At 42.9% G+C, this 14,974-nt stretch overlaps 1 pseudogene; it reads right to left on the minus strand.

Annotated features, from left to right (window-relative positions):
- Positions 1–14,974, minus strand: part of LOC109568217 (translation initiation factor eIF2B subunit alpha-like) — a 194,586-nt pseudogene that overhangs the window by 594 nt on the left and 179,018 nt on the right.

Raw genomic sequence — 14,974 nt, forward strand, 5'->3', positions numbered from 1 at the left:
CCTTAGACCTTTGCGTGGCCAGCCGCCACAGCGCTCTTCCGAGCTCGGGCGGCTTTGCGTCTTCCACTCTGGTCACTAGAGGGCAGCGCTTTCCTGCGTAGGTCTGGGCACCGGGGAAGAGTAGCGCGCCAGCAGCGGACACGCACACGAGTGCCCGCGGAGCAGCATCGCGCTCCGCCTGCCTCCAGGGCAGGGGCAGCCCCGCACCCGGCGGGGAAGCGGGGCGCGGGGCTGAGACAACAGAACGCCCCAGACAGCCCTAAGGAGCCAGATTGACATCTAGCCAGAAAAGCAAGACGCTTCCCCTTTGACGTTTTAGGCTTTTCACAGGGACGCTGGTGGAGAGCTGGTGATGCCTCCAGCCACTCACCCAATAGGAACGAGGGTTCCCCCTGCTGTCTGGGGTTTGGAAAGGCAGCAACTACACAGCAGTGCTCAGCGCGAAATGATTGCACGGACAATCCGGGCTTAAGGGGAGAGAATACTTGCTGTATCTTAGCACAGGCATACCTGGGATCACTCAGGAACAGACTTGAAACTCGTAACGGGAGACTGGAGGCTGAGACCCTGGTGTGAATGACTGCACCATGTGGTACATTCCCCCAAAGGCCCCTTGGAATCTTGGAAAATTAGTAGCTGAAGACTGAAAGGGGACTTGGGGATAAGTTATTTCAATCTTTATTCTGCAGATGGGAAACCGAGGCTCAGAGCGTCCAAATGACCATCCAGACATAACCAGGCAGAACCAGATCATCTCACACGTCTCTAGGGAGAATCCCGTCACCCTATCAGACTCGGTTTGTTTCAGTTGGAACAATTACTGTTTGCTCTGAGTTAGTTTCTCTTGTTGCATCTGCATATTTATGTATAGTTTTATGTATTTTTGGTTGCACTGGCTTTCTCTAGTTGCAGCAAGCCGGGGCTTCTTTTGTTGCAGAGCAAGGGCTATGGTTGCTATAGTATTGTGGCTCAGTAGTTGTTGCGAGGCATGTGGGATCTTCTGGGACCAGGGATTGAACCTCCCGAACTGGCAGGTGGATTCTTAACCACTGTGCAACCAGGGAAGTCCTCTCTGAGGCTTTTTAAATGTCAGGAGAGAGAGGAAAGGAAACCGAGGGCCATTCCCTAAGAGTAGGGCAGGGTATTGAATGCCCAGCACCTGCCTGGGTACTTGGGGTGTAGATGGTGCTGAATGAAATGTGTGTTGACCGATTAACTGAAGGAATGAGGTAGGGACAGGTGGGTCTATTTTTGTGCCCCAATCAGCCTTCTCCTTGTCTACCCTGGGGCTACAGGTCATACATTTTTGTGTTCATTTTTGTATTTGAACAGTTGCTAGAGGGTTGCAAAGGATTCATCTTTTCATGATCCTTTAAATATTTCAGGAACTAGTAGATTTTTGCAGTTATCTTCTGGAGAAAAGCTGCCCTTGTAATCAGACTAAAATAAAAGAGAAGAGAACCTTCTCTTAAAGCAGCTAACCCAGAGACTTCTGATTCCCAGGTTAGGATCAAGACCTTGCCTTCTAATCCTAAGGTCCTTGACATCAGACAGAAGAGAGTCATTCTAGAGACCAACAAATGTGGCTTGTAAAACCCTGAGGATGAGTAGTATTTTACTCAGTTCTTATGTATTCTGGGAGCCCAAAGGAGGGATTTTAAAATGTCCTCTCAGTGTCCTGTCATTTCCAGGATGGAAGATGCTTAAGTTGAACCGTATCATTCAGGTGCCCGTTCTTTTTCTTGCTTCCCCTTCCCACCACCCAAACACACATACTTTATTATGGAAACTGGTTTCTCTGCTCTTCTCTTCTGTAGCAATAAAATAGCAGCAGGGGGTAGAAGGCAGTTCCTCGGTCTGGGGATTGTGTAATGTTTCAGAGTAAAAGCACCATATTCTCACACTTCTGACGTTTGGAGTCATGGCAGAGCACGGCAGACCTGCCCCTCTTCAGTTACAGTGTGAAGCGCGGGCTTTGTGAGGTAGGATTCTGTGAGCTGGGCATGTTGCTGTGAAGGACCACTACTAAAGCATTTTCTTCAGACTGGAGCAGAAAAAGCATCCTGCAGAGAGGTGTAAGCAAAGTTCCTGGGAAGATGATTTGTGATGTAATAAATCCACATTCTAAGGAGCATGAATGCTGGCACATTCTCATCCTCAAACAGTCAGGAAGCAAAATAAACCCCTTGGAAGAAAAAGAAACCTGGTACAGAGTTGCCTGAAACTGAGTTTAAATAATAGAAAATGTATCACAGAGAGAGAGAGCAAGTGAGCAAGAGAGAGAGAAAGACAATGAGGAAATATTAAAAGAGCCAGGAAGGGAAATATACATTTTAGTACTGGGAATTCCCAGGCAAGAATACTGGAATGGGTTGCTGTTTCCTCCTCCAAGGGATCTTTCCAACCCAGAGATTGAACCAGGGTCTTCTGAGTCTCTTGGATTGCAGGCGGATTCTTTACCTACTGAGGCATTGGGGAAGCCACATTTTAGTGTTAAGCACAGGTAATTAGACCATGAATAAAACAAGTCACATTATGACTCAGATTGAAAGAAGATAGAGCTACAGATCCTTTGGCTGTTTGACTTTTGAAATGACTTTGGAATGAAATTGGCATTGGAGGAATTTAACAGCCACTCCAGAGAACTAGCCATATCAAAAAGTTGTATTGCCCCTTTGAATCTAAACTGCATTTAGTCACTTGATTTTTATTTGTTTTGGGCGGTTTCCAAAATCAAATTCTAGATCCCACCTGCAGGACCTGAAGAAAAGGCGATCAAAAGTATTAATTGAATGAATGAAGACATCCACCAAGGAGGCGGTTTCCACCATTGAGGCAATGCTAGAAGAGAAAATCAAAACAGGTTTTGGGTAACAAGAAATCACTGACATGAAATCTATGGCTCCAGGTACCCCACCTCTGGAGGGGACCCACTGCATACGACCCACAGCACAAGCTTTACACATGATAGGTCCTCAGGAAAGTCGTTTTTGTAAAACATGTTCCTCTTGTGGCTACATCACCCATAGCTCATGTGCTCGTGGGGTGGACATCAGAAGTCAAACTGTTGTCATAAAATTTTATAGAGCAAGAGCTAAACCCTGCAGATGCTCACTTCTCACACATTACTCTCTTGGTATCTACTTTGTTGTATATAGACATAAAAAATATGTCACTTAAAAAATAGTCACAAGCTGAAAGTTGAGAGTTATGTTTTATTCACTGGGAGTTTTTAGGACTTTAGGTCTGAGAGACAGCATCTCATGTGACCCTGAGAGAACTGCTCCGAGGAGGCAATAGGAAGAGTCAGATTACAGAGATGTTTTACAACAAAGGGCAGGTAGCCTGAACATCAAGAAATTATTGTGAATTAAAGGAAACCAGATAACCCAAGTTAAGGAATTGAACAATTTTCTATGTATAGGAAGACGCAAGAGTCCGGGGCTCACTGAAATCATTCCTTTCATAAGCATCTCAACTCTCTGGGGCCAGTATCCTGTGTTTTTTCACATCCTGAGCTCCCTTGGGCTCACCATAGAAAGTGGCTGTAATATGATGGCTGTTAGATTCCAGGTATTTTTCTCCTTCCTGAGTGCCCTGAGGGGCTGGAATTGCTGGTGACTATGACATCCTTATGTACAGATATGGCAGGAAATACTCCATTTCTCAGATGTTAGAGCTTAGACAAAAATGTTATTTTTATGTATGTGAACCTCATGAAAATCAGTCTAGGAGAAGTGATCTTGTGTGGCACAAAATGGAATTGAAGGAGAACAGTAAGGTCAAATTATATGTCTTTTTTCTACTGTAGGATTGTTATCCGATGATACATTTAGTGGAAGAGCAATGCCAAGAAATACCTCAGTGGAAATCCTAGAACCTAACAAGAAACACTATTTCATGCAGGAGAACAATTATTATGCTGTTAAGAGTTTAGGATCACAAAATACTAATTTTAATTTCCATTTTGTTATTGAGTGTGTAAACTTGGGAAAGTCAGTCTCTAAACCTTATTTTTCTCACCTGCACAATGGGGAAAACAAAACGAACCACACTAGCTTGTTGCATGGATTAAATGAAAAACTAATATGTGTGTACACACATACTGTGTAGGGATTCAATTTTTATTAACGACCTTTTTTTGTTGTTGTTGTTGTGCTGTGTTAAATTGCATTTCTGAGGTAGAATTTATTTTTATTCTTCTCAGTTTCTGGATTGTCATGTTCTTGGCTTCTTATTTTTGGAGCTATAATTTGGTTGCCTTAGTGGAGTGTTCAGATAAAGAAAATAAGTGAACATTTTGATAACGGTTGAAGGAAATGGGCTGTTTATCTACCTGGATCTAGTGCTCCAAATTAAAAATCACAGAGATAGAGGAATTTATAATACCTGCAGATAGCAAGCTGCTTCATAACATTATAAGATATTGCTAGAAAAGAGGACTTGGGCATGACGTGCACAGTCATCAATTGTTGTTTTATCTGGGATAGATTTTGTAGATTAATCTTCAACACTTCTGTGTGTGGCAGAGCCAATTAGAGGAGGTAAGATGTAGACGTGTTTGGATTGGGACACTCACAGGCTACCCAGGAGGGCAGGGTTCCTCGAACAAGTGGAAAAGGTTGGAGAGCCAGAGGACAAGGCAGAGAGGGAGGAAGGAACCTGTGGATGGAGACAGCTGTCAGAGTGCCAGGCAGTGTGAATGAGGACTTGACTTGCTTTGGAAGCCTTGATGGAGTAGGCTGAGGGATAGTGGGAGTGAAGCAGGAAGGAAGGGGGTTGCCTGAGCACTCTTGGAGGGAACCGGGGGAAGCAGCTGGTCATCCAGATGTGCCTGAAGGCTCGAGCATTGGCTCCCGTGAGCCCACCATATTCACTGCCATGCCCACTCCCACAGTGAGCTCCCTAAGGAGTTAGATCATCCCAGGAGATCTGCTTAGAGATGGGGTGAGAAGAAATTATTTCGTCCCTCATGTAGAATATGTTTGTGTTTTTAACTTCATACTCCCTAGAGAAGATGTGCAAATAAGACAGAATGGGAGCCTCTGGGATCATCTCTTATCATTAGTCTAGTCCATCATCCCCCTAGAGGACCACACGGGCTTCATTAATAGACATTCTCCAAGGTAAGTTCTCCTTTAGATTCTTGCCATGTGTCTTCCAAATGTACTTGCCTCTTTTATGTAGATTGTCTCTGATTTTGCATGGGGCATCCCCCTAACCCTCAGGAAGCCTGTGTCTTCGACTACTGCTTTCTCTCTTGTATTGTTAGTTTTAGTTGTTACTTCTTAGTCCTCATATACTCTCATAAAGCATAAAAACTTGCTTATTTTTCTTGTTTTTTTAAATAAGCATTTTCTTAGTACATTGGTAGATGCCAAGGACTGGCGGGGGGAGTAGGTGGGGAGGGTGAGTGAGAAGTTAGTGTTTAACAGTGACAGAGTTTCAGTTTAGGAAGGTGAAAAATTTGGGAGATAGATATGGTGAGAGTTGCACAGTCATGAGAATGTACTTAGTGCCACTAAACTGTTATAGTTGAATATTGTTAAAATAGTATGTTTTATATTATGTGACTTTTACCATATTAAAGAAGTGCTAAAAAGAGCACTTTCTTAAATCTGTAATCATTTTCCTCCATGCTCAATTTCTATCTAACTATCTTGGCACTGAAGACTGTTGAAGAATGGTCTGACTCCTTTATGGCCCTTCCTAATCTCTATGATACCAAGGGAACATTTCATGCAAAGATGAGCTCGATAAAGGACAGAAATGGTATGGACCTAACAGAAGCAGAAGATATTAAGAAGAGATGGCACGAATATACAGAAGAACTGTACAAAAAAGATCTTCACGACCCAGATAATCATGATGGTGTGATCACTGACCTAGAGCCAGACGTCCTGGAATGTGAAGTCAAGTGGGCCTTAGAAAGCATCACTATGAACAAAGCTAGTGGAGGTGATGGAATTCCAGTTGAGCTATTTCAAATCCTGAAAGATGATGCTGTGAAAGTGCTGCACTCAATATGCCAGCAAATTTGGAAAACTCAGCAGTGGCCACAGGACTGGAAAAGGTCAGTTTTCATTCCAATCCCAAAGAAAGGCAATGCCAGAGAATGCTCAAACTACTGCACAATTGCACTCATCTCACATGCTAGGAAAGTAATGCTCAAAATTCTCCAAGCCAGGCTTCAGCAATACGTGAACCATGAACTTCCTGATGTTCAAGCTGGTTTTAGAAAAGGCAGAGGAACCAGAGATCAAATTGCCAACATCCGCTGGATCATGGAAAAAGCAAGAGAGTTCCAGAAAAACATCTATTTCTGCTTTATTGACTATGCCAAAGCCTTTGACTGTGTGGATCACAATAAACTGTGGAAAATTCTGAAAGAGATGGGAATACCACACCACCTGATCTGCCTCTTGAGAAATCTGTATACAGGCCAGGAAGCAACAGTTAGAACTGGACATGGAACAACAGACTGGTTCCAAAAAGGAAAAGGAGTTCGTCAAGGCTGTATATTTTCACCCTGCTTATTTAACTTATATGCAGAGTACATCATGAGAAACGCTGGACTGGAAGAAGCACAAGCTGGAATCAAGATTGCTGGGAGAAATATCAATAACCTCAGATATGCAGATGACACCACCCTTATGGCAGAAAGTGAAGAGGAGCTAAAAAGCCTCTTGATGAAAGTGAAAGAGGAGAGTGAAAAAGTTGGCTTAAAGCTCAACATTCAGAAAACGAAGATCATGGCATCTGGCCCCATCACTTCATGGGAAATAGATGCGGAAACAGTGGAAACAGTGTCAGACTTTATTTTTTGGGCTCCAAAATCACTGCAGATGGTGACTGCAGCCGTGAAATTAAAAGACGCTTACTCCTTGGAAGGAAAGTTATGACCAACCTAGATAGCATATTGAAAAGAAGAGACATTACTTTGCCAACAAACGTTCGTCTAGTCAAGGCTATGGTTTTTCCTGTGGTCATGTATGGATGTGAGAGTTGGACTGTGAAGAAGGCTGAGCGCCAAAGAATTGATGCTTTTGAACTGTGGTGTTGGAGAAGACTCTTGAGAGTCCCTTGGACTGCAAGGAGATCCAACCAGTCCATTCTGAAGGAGATCAGCCCTGGGATTTCTTTGGAAGGAATGATGCTAGAGCTGAAACTCCAGTACTTTGGCCACCTCATGCGAAGAGTTGACTCATTGGAAAAGACTCTGATGCTGGGAGGGATTGGGGGCAGGAAGAGAAGGGGACGCCAGAGGATGAGATGGCTGGATGGCATCACTGACTCGATGAACGTGAGTCTGAGTGAACTCCGAGAGTTGGTGATGGACAGGGAGGCCTGGCGTGCTGCGATTCATGGGTTCGCAAAGAGTCGGACACGACTGAGCAACTGAACTGAACTGAACTGATGATAAGGTTTAAAGTAAAATGTTTTTCAAACTATATATACAATGTTCCAGCACTATTTATTGAAAAGACTATTCTTTTCCCATTGAATTATTCTGGAAACTTAGTTAAAAATCAATTGACATAAAATTGTGGCTCTATTTCTGAATTCTGTGTTCTATTCTTTGTTCCACCGATCAGTGTGGTGCTAACATTCCACACTGCCTTGACTACTGTAGCTTTATATTAAATCTTGAAATAAAACAAATTCTCCAACTTTTCTTTAGCTTTTTCCTAATTGTGTTATCCATTACAGTTCTTCTCATTTCCACGTACATTTTAGAATCAGTTCATCAATTTCTACAGAAAAGCGTGTTGGGATTTTGATTGGACTGATTAAATCTGTAGATTAGTTTTGGGAGAAGTGACATCTTAACAACTCTGTCTCCCAGTCCATGAGCTTGGCATATCTTTCCATTTATTTCATACATTTTGATCTCTTTCAAATTGTGTTATTTTATAGTTTATTTTCCAGTTGTTTGATTTTTCTTAAAAAGGAACAAACTTTTTATTTTCTACTTTTATCAGAGTATAGTTGATTTAAAATGTTGTGCTAATTTTAAGTGTACAGCATAGTGAATCAGTTCTATATCCACTCTTTTTAAGATCCTTTTCCCGTAGAGGAACAAACCTTATCGGGCTCTGTGCTTCTTAGTTGCTCAGTAGTGTCTGACTCTTTGCAACACCATGGACTGTAGCCCCCCAGGCTCCTCTGTCCATGGAATTTTTCAGGCAAGAATACTGGAGTGGTTGCCACTTCCTACTCCAGGGGATCGAACCTGTGTCTTCTGCACTGGCAGGCAGATTCTTTACCACTGAGCCACCTGGAAAACCCCTTATAGGTTCTAACCTGATGTTATTCTGCCTTAGATTATAATTGATAGTGCATTTCTCGGCTCCTAGCTTGTAGGTGACTTCACACTGTTCAATTCCTATGTGTAGGCGCAGGGACTTATATTTAATAGGCCTCAATATAAGTTTTTTGAATAAGAGTATCACTTTCAAGATCAAGTTCATTTTGGTTTAGTTTTCAAAAGACCATTAAAAAGCACTCAGAATTTAAAACTCTGGGGATTCTCATAGCTTGAACTATATCTGAAAAGTAGAATGAAGTGATTTGACAGTTACTTGACTGATTTGAAAAATGTGGACTTTTTCTACACTTGATTGGCATCCAAATTATTCTTTGTTCATCTTAACAAGATAAATGTCAAATCACATCCTAGATTATGTTATCTCAGGAGAGAAGTCTAATAAGAAGAGAAAAAAGAGAGGGAATGGCTCATCCTAAAGCAACAGAATTGCACACAGATGTAGAGTGTAGGGAGCTGGTGCTGCTCGGGGCCATGACAACAATCACAGAGTAGTAAGATCTCAAGCTTGCAAGGAGTCTTAGAGGCAGAAGAGAAGAATCAGAGGCATCTAGAATCCATCATTTAGAGAGAGAAAGCTTTCTTGTCTTGGTGGGTTGCAGCACCATCTATTTTGGAGACTCAAAACTGGAAACTTGGGTATATCTAGACACCTCCTCACCTAGATTTTATTTTATTGGTATGGTATTTCTAAAATTTTTTAAAAATCCACATTTTACAATAAAAATGAACAACTTATTAAAAATTAATTTTCCTGATTTTAAATTCAGAGTTTTTGTAGGAAAACTGAGATTTTTGGGGTTGTCTTGAAAACTGGAAGGTACAGAAGGTGCTGGTCTTTGTTCTACAATGGCAGCAACTGGTTGGAAGAAGGTGGGGCTGCTCCCTTTATGTACCCTCTCTTCTCTCCCATCATTTTCACCATTCTGACCTCTCACCTTTTTATTTTTTCTGCTGTCCTGGATCTTAGTTGCAGCACGCAGGATCTAGTTCCCTGACCAAAGATCAAACCTCCGGGAGTCTTAACCACAGGACCACCAGGGAAGTCCATCCCATCCCCACCCGTTTTACTAATATGTTTTACCTCCTTGATCCCTGGAGCCATGATTTTGCAGCTCTGTTGTCTTGGAATTCAAATCAGAAACTTATGTGTTATCTGTGACCCCCTCCATCTTCCTGAATCTCTTATTCCCATTCATCACTACACCCTAGGGGTTCCACCTTTCTGATGTTTCCTGACTTTGTCACTTCCTTCTTTCCCCATCTTCGCTGCCTTTATTCAGTCCCTCGCTATTTCTCAGATGGATTACTGCGATGGATTCACTGCATTCCATGTGGGGGTAACATTTATGGGAAGAGAGAAGCAGTGGAGGGTAGGAGAGGTGAGGAGGAAGAGATTTTCTGTCCAAAGTGTTAGTTGTTCAGTTGTGTCTGAATCTTTGTGACCCCATGGACTGTAACCCGCCAGGCTCCTCTGTCCATGGAATTCTCCAGGCAAGAATACTGGAGTGGGTAGCCATGCTCTTCTTCAGCGGATCTTGACCCAGGGATTGAACCTGGGTCTCCTGCATTGCAGGTGAATTCTTTACCATCTGAGCCACCCAGGAAAGCCCCCTTCTGTCCAAAGGACAGTAGCAATATTTTTGGAGTGATATAGGGCACTTTGCTGAGCATCACTGTTACATGTGGACATAGGAAGTGGATCATTAGTGGAAGGAAAAGAAAATGAAGATCCTAAGTGAGATGTACACTTCATTTTTATTCTTTTTCTGGATTTTAATCTTGATTCTCTTTCACTAGTTTATTCCCATAAGTGTGCATGCAGTTTACCATAAATGTAAGATAGTATAAATTTTTGAATCAATAACTTTCAAATAAATGACAGTATAATTTTCAAATAAATGTATTCAAGAGATGGGAGTCAGTTGGAGACCTCTAACTACTACCCATTGAAGGAACTGGTTGGTCAAAAGCATACATTCAGACAGTCTTCATTTGCAACACTGGTGATAATTATCTGCAGAGTTTCTGAGCCACAGTAGCCTACAAAGAAATGTGTTAACTATTCCCAGTATTTGAAAAGAAAGTTTGTTTTTGATTTAGGAGAAGTAAACCTTAGCTGTTGGATGCTATGTGATTGCAAGCCTCAACTAAGGAATCAGAGCCTCCCTCAGGTAAGGCTTCACGTGCTTGTCAACTTGGAAACAAATGTAGAAGCTGAGAGCATAAAGATGACTTGTGTGTGTGTGTGTGTGTGTGTGTGTGTGTAGTGGGAGTGCAAGATAAGACTTTTTGCCCCAGTTACTTAGTTAATGCAAGAAACATAGGAGAAAATTTGGCTGTGCCTATATCCTTTCTTATCCTCAGTATCTAAAATTGAAATACCTGAACTGAATATGCATACGTATAACCATAGCTTAGAGCAGTGACTCTCTCACAGGAGGGTGTTAACCTCAATGGGGCACCTGTTAAATAAATGCACAGCTCCCGAAGCCCCTGTCCAGACAGTCTGATGGTATACGGTTTGAGTGTGCAGTTACAAGGTCCCCAGCTGGTGCAGCACATTATAGAGAATCGGTGTCTGCAGGAATATCACGCACATGGATGTAGCCTGGCTAATCACCTCATCTTGGGATCTTAGAGTGTGTTGTTGTGAGGTTTGCTCTGAGTGACACCTAGAAAGTCAAACACAGACACTCACACACACCCCACACACCATATACGTATGCATTTTGCTTTTTCATTTAAAGCCCAAGGACAACACTATCAAATGTTAGAGAACAAAGGTAGTTTCCCAAGTTTCTTAAAATCCTGAAAAAGAAAGTGTAGGTCATTTGAGGGGCCCGTCTCCCACCCTTCACAGACAATATTGTCACTGAAGGGCAGACCCTGTTATTATAATGAAGAGAGGAGGCAGATTCCGAATCTTCCTTTAAAATGTTTTGTTTTTTTTTAAAAGCCCCACAGACTGACATGTATATGTTACTACATATAAAATAGGTAACCAACAAGGTCCTACTGTGTATCATGGAGAACTCTACTCAATATTCTGTACTAACTAACCTCAATCAAAGAATTTGAAAAAGAATAGATACAAGTGCTCAGACTGTAAAGAATCCGCCTGCAATGTGGAAGACCTAGATTTGACCCCTGGGTCAGGAAGATGCCCCAGAGAAGCCACTCCAGTATTCTTGCCTGGAGAATTCCATGAACAGAGGAACCTGGCATGCTACAGTCCATGGGGTTGCAGTCAGGGATCGGGCCTGACTGAGCAACTAACACTTTGACTTTGCTGCTTTGACTAGGATCCCACTCTGTCTTTTTTTTGTTGTTTATGCTGGGTCTTTGGTGCCGCGTGGGCTTTCTCTAGTTGTGGCAAGTGGGGTATTCTGTCGAGTGGTGGTGCTCAGGCTTCTCATTGCAGTGTTTCTCTGTTGAGGAGCACAGGCTCTAGTATGCAGGCTCAGTAGTTGTGGAGCACGGGCTCAGTTGCTCTGAGCAGCATGTAGGATCTTCCTAGACCAGAGATAGAACCCGTTTCCCGGGCACAGAAAGCATGGAGTCTTAACCACTGGACCGCCAGAGAAGTCCCTCACTTTATCTTTGAAGCACTCACATGCTGGAGGGGTTCAGAGCCAGCCAGGATAGGAGAAGCCTTAGATTAACACCACTGTATCCTCCACGTCAAGCTTCCTTCACAGTATTTCGGTCATAGTACTTGGTACTCAATTCCATTTTTGTGCCTGGGAGCCAGTAGGCTCTCAGTAAGCATGTGTTGAGTGAGTAGATGAATTGGTAGCAAACTTGGCATTCAGACTTACAGCAAGTGTGAGAGGCTGCTGTCCTAAGGATTCCACACACCAGAAAAAAGCAATTATCTTATGCCAGATACTTAAGGACATGTAATTAGCCAGCCTAGATGAGATCACTTCCCAGAAATCAAGCTGCCAAAATGAGTGAGAAAATGTAGTTTTTTGATTGAGGTTCTCTCTCTTAAGTGATGCATAGAGTAAACTCTGTTTTTCAGAGTTTGTGTTTGGTACAAATAAAACATTTAAAATGTGTAAGCAGCAGAGGAAAGCAATGGTAGGAAAGCGAATTGAATTTTTAAATGGCATAGCTTGTTTCCCTTGAAATGAATGACTCAGAAGTTCTGAAAATGAGATTGAAGCACTGGCTCATGGAGTGGTGGTGGATTTAAAATCTCTCTCATGCACTCATATCCACTGCCTGGTGTAAGTAATGGGCTTCCCAGGTGGCACAGTTGGTAAAGAATCTGCCTGCTCAGTGCAGGAGACACAAGAGATGCAGGTTCATTTCCTGGGTTGGGAAGATACCCTGGAGGAGGGCATGGCAACCCACTCCAGTATTCTTGCCTGGAGAATCCCATGGGCTGAGGAGCCTAGCAGGCTACAGTCCAGAGGTTGCATAGAGTTGGACACAACTGACATGACTAAGCACACAGCACAATCATTTTACTACCTGTGTTTAAGAAATAATCCAATAAAAATGCACCTTTACATACTTTCTATCTTTTTGACAAGCACAGGCATCGCTACTTCAGTCCAGAGTAATGTTCTGAGGAGTTTCAACACATCTTGGCAAGCGTCGGTCTGTAGAACATCCATTTGGATTTCAGCTTTGTCTTTGAAATAATAGCCTGATTGTGTTTCTGATGAATACATCTGGAGTTAGTGCCAGTTTTTCTTTGTACTGTGTATCTTTCAATAAAAAGATAAAACACTGACTTTTTAACTAAGAACATGTCTCTAAAGGAAACTTACTAAGGCATCTAGACAGAGGAATAGATATTGCATCTCCAAATAAGATTATATGAAGATTGCTAGAAAACAAATTGGAGATAACAGCTAGAAATATTCCCAATGCCACTTGAATTATCTTTTATCTAAATCTGCTTCTCACATTATTAAATGTGGTGGAATTTCCACCCACATGGTGCCTCCTGCTCCTCATATCAGTTACAAACGCGAATCCAGGCACATCTTTATAGAACTGCTATATTACACACATTGCAGTCTCTGTTCAGACCTAATTAACTTCTGTATAGCAGTGCCCCAATGGACACCCCAGTTAAACCAGGGATGGTAAGTAGGTAAGAATAGGATTTAAAATCACAGACATTGCTGAAAAATATCCGTACATGAACGGAAAGAAGAGCTCCATTACACTTTTAAGAAAACGAATCTAGCTCCTTAGAGGCAAAGTGATTGCTTTGGATTCCTGACAGTTATAATTATGGCTCAGAAGGAAGTGTGCCTCCCTTCACACTGTTTGGTGGGGCAGGAGGGATGTGGTGTCAGTGAAAGTGACAAGACTTGAGAATTTCCGTGTGTGTGTGTGTGTGTGTGTGCGCTCGTGAGCGCGCGCACGCCGCGTGCTCAGTCATGTCTGACTCTTTGCAACCCATGGACTGTAGCCTTCCAGGTTCTTCTGTCCATGGGATTTCACAAGCAAGAATACTGGAGTGGGTTGCCATTTTGACCCAGGGATTGAACCTACCTCTCCTGCTTGGCAGGAGGATTCTTTACTACGTGTACTACCTGTGGTCTGTAGCCCTGTGAGTGACTTTCCTGCATTCCTCCCCCTCCACCCCCAGAGTGACAACATTCTTCATGTGAAATGTTTTGCCTCTTGCTGTACAAAAGCCCTGGAAAGGAATTTCTGAAGGTTTGGAACAAGCCCTATAAGGAAAATCAGGAACAATTGTCAAAATATGTTATAAACAGTTCTGAAACTATTTTAAATAAATAAAGTGTTTTTCAGAAGAAAGGTTTTTTTGGGCTTTTCTCACCGCGGGTCTGTCTGGTGTTTGCTCCCCAGAGGAAGAGCGAGGCTGCTGTCTCTCTGTTACTTCTGCAGCCATCAGCCTCCAAGTCTGCAAGATGCCTGGATCCCAGTCACAATTGCTCACTGACTGCCATGGGGCTGAAGTGTTTGGAAGAGAATAAATATCCTGGCAATAAGTCAAGATGGCAAACTCTGGGATTGATCAAGAGCAAATGTGGATAACGATCAGTGGAGAATACAATAAAGCCTTTGTTCTCAGCTGCCAAGCAGGAGGCCATCCGTCAATCTGTTCTTACATCTCTTTGTTCAGGTGGGTTTAAGTCTACCTCATTCCACCCCCAGGGGATAACACAGTTGAAAGACTCCTCTATTTGGTAAGAGAAGAAATTCTCAAGTGACAAACACATCTAGCTGGGGTTGTTGTCCAGTTGCTCAGTTGTATCTGACTCTCTGCGACCACAGAGACTGCAACATGCCAGGCTTCCGTGTCCTGCACTATCTTCCAGAGTTTGCTCAGACTCATGTCCATTGAGTCAGTGATGCCATTCAGTCATCTCATCTTCTGTTGCCCCCTTGCTCCTCGTGCCCTCATCAGCTGGGGACCATCAGACTATCCCTTAGTTCACATAAAATCTTACATCCTCTTTGTCTTTCTGGGGCTTCCGTGGTGGCTCAGATGGTAAAGAATCTGCCTGCAATGCAGGAGACCCCAGTTCGATCCCTGGGTTGGGAAGATCCCCTGGAGATGGAAATGGCACCCCCATTCCAATATACTTGCCAGGAAAATCCCTGAACAGAGGAACCTGGTGTGCTACAGTCCATGGGGTCACAAAGAGTCAC

The sequence above is a fragment of the Bos indicus genome, chromosome 14 (genome assembly GCF_029378745.1).
Source record: "Bos indicus isolate NIAB-ARS_2022 breed Sahiwal x Tharparkar chromosome 14, NIAB-ARS_B.indTharparkar_mat_pri_1.0, whole genome shotgun sequence".
Classification (NCBI taxonomy): Eukaryota; Metazoa; Chordata; class Mammalia; order Artiodactyla; family Bovidae; genus Bos; species Bos indicus.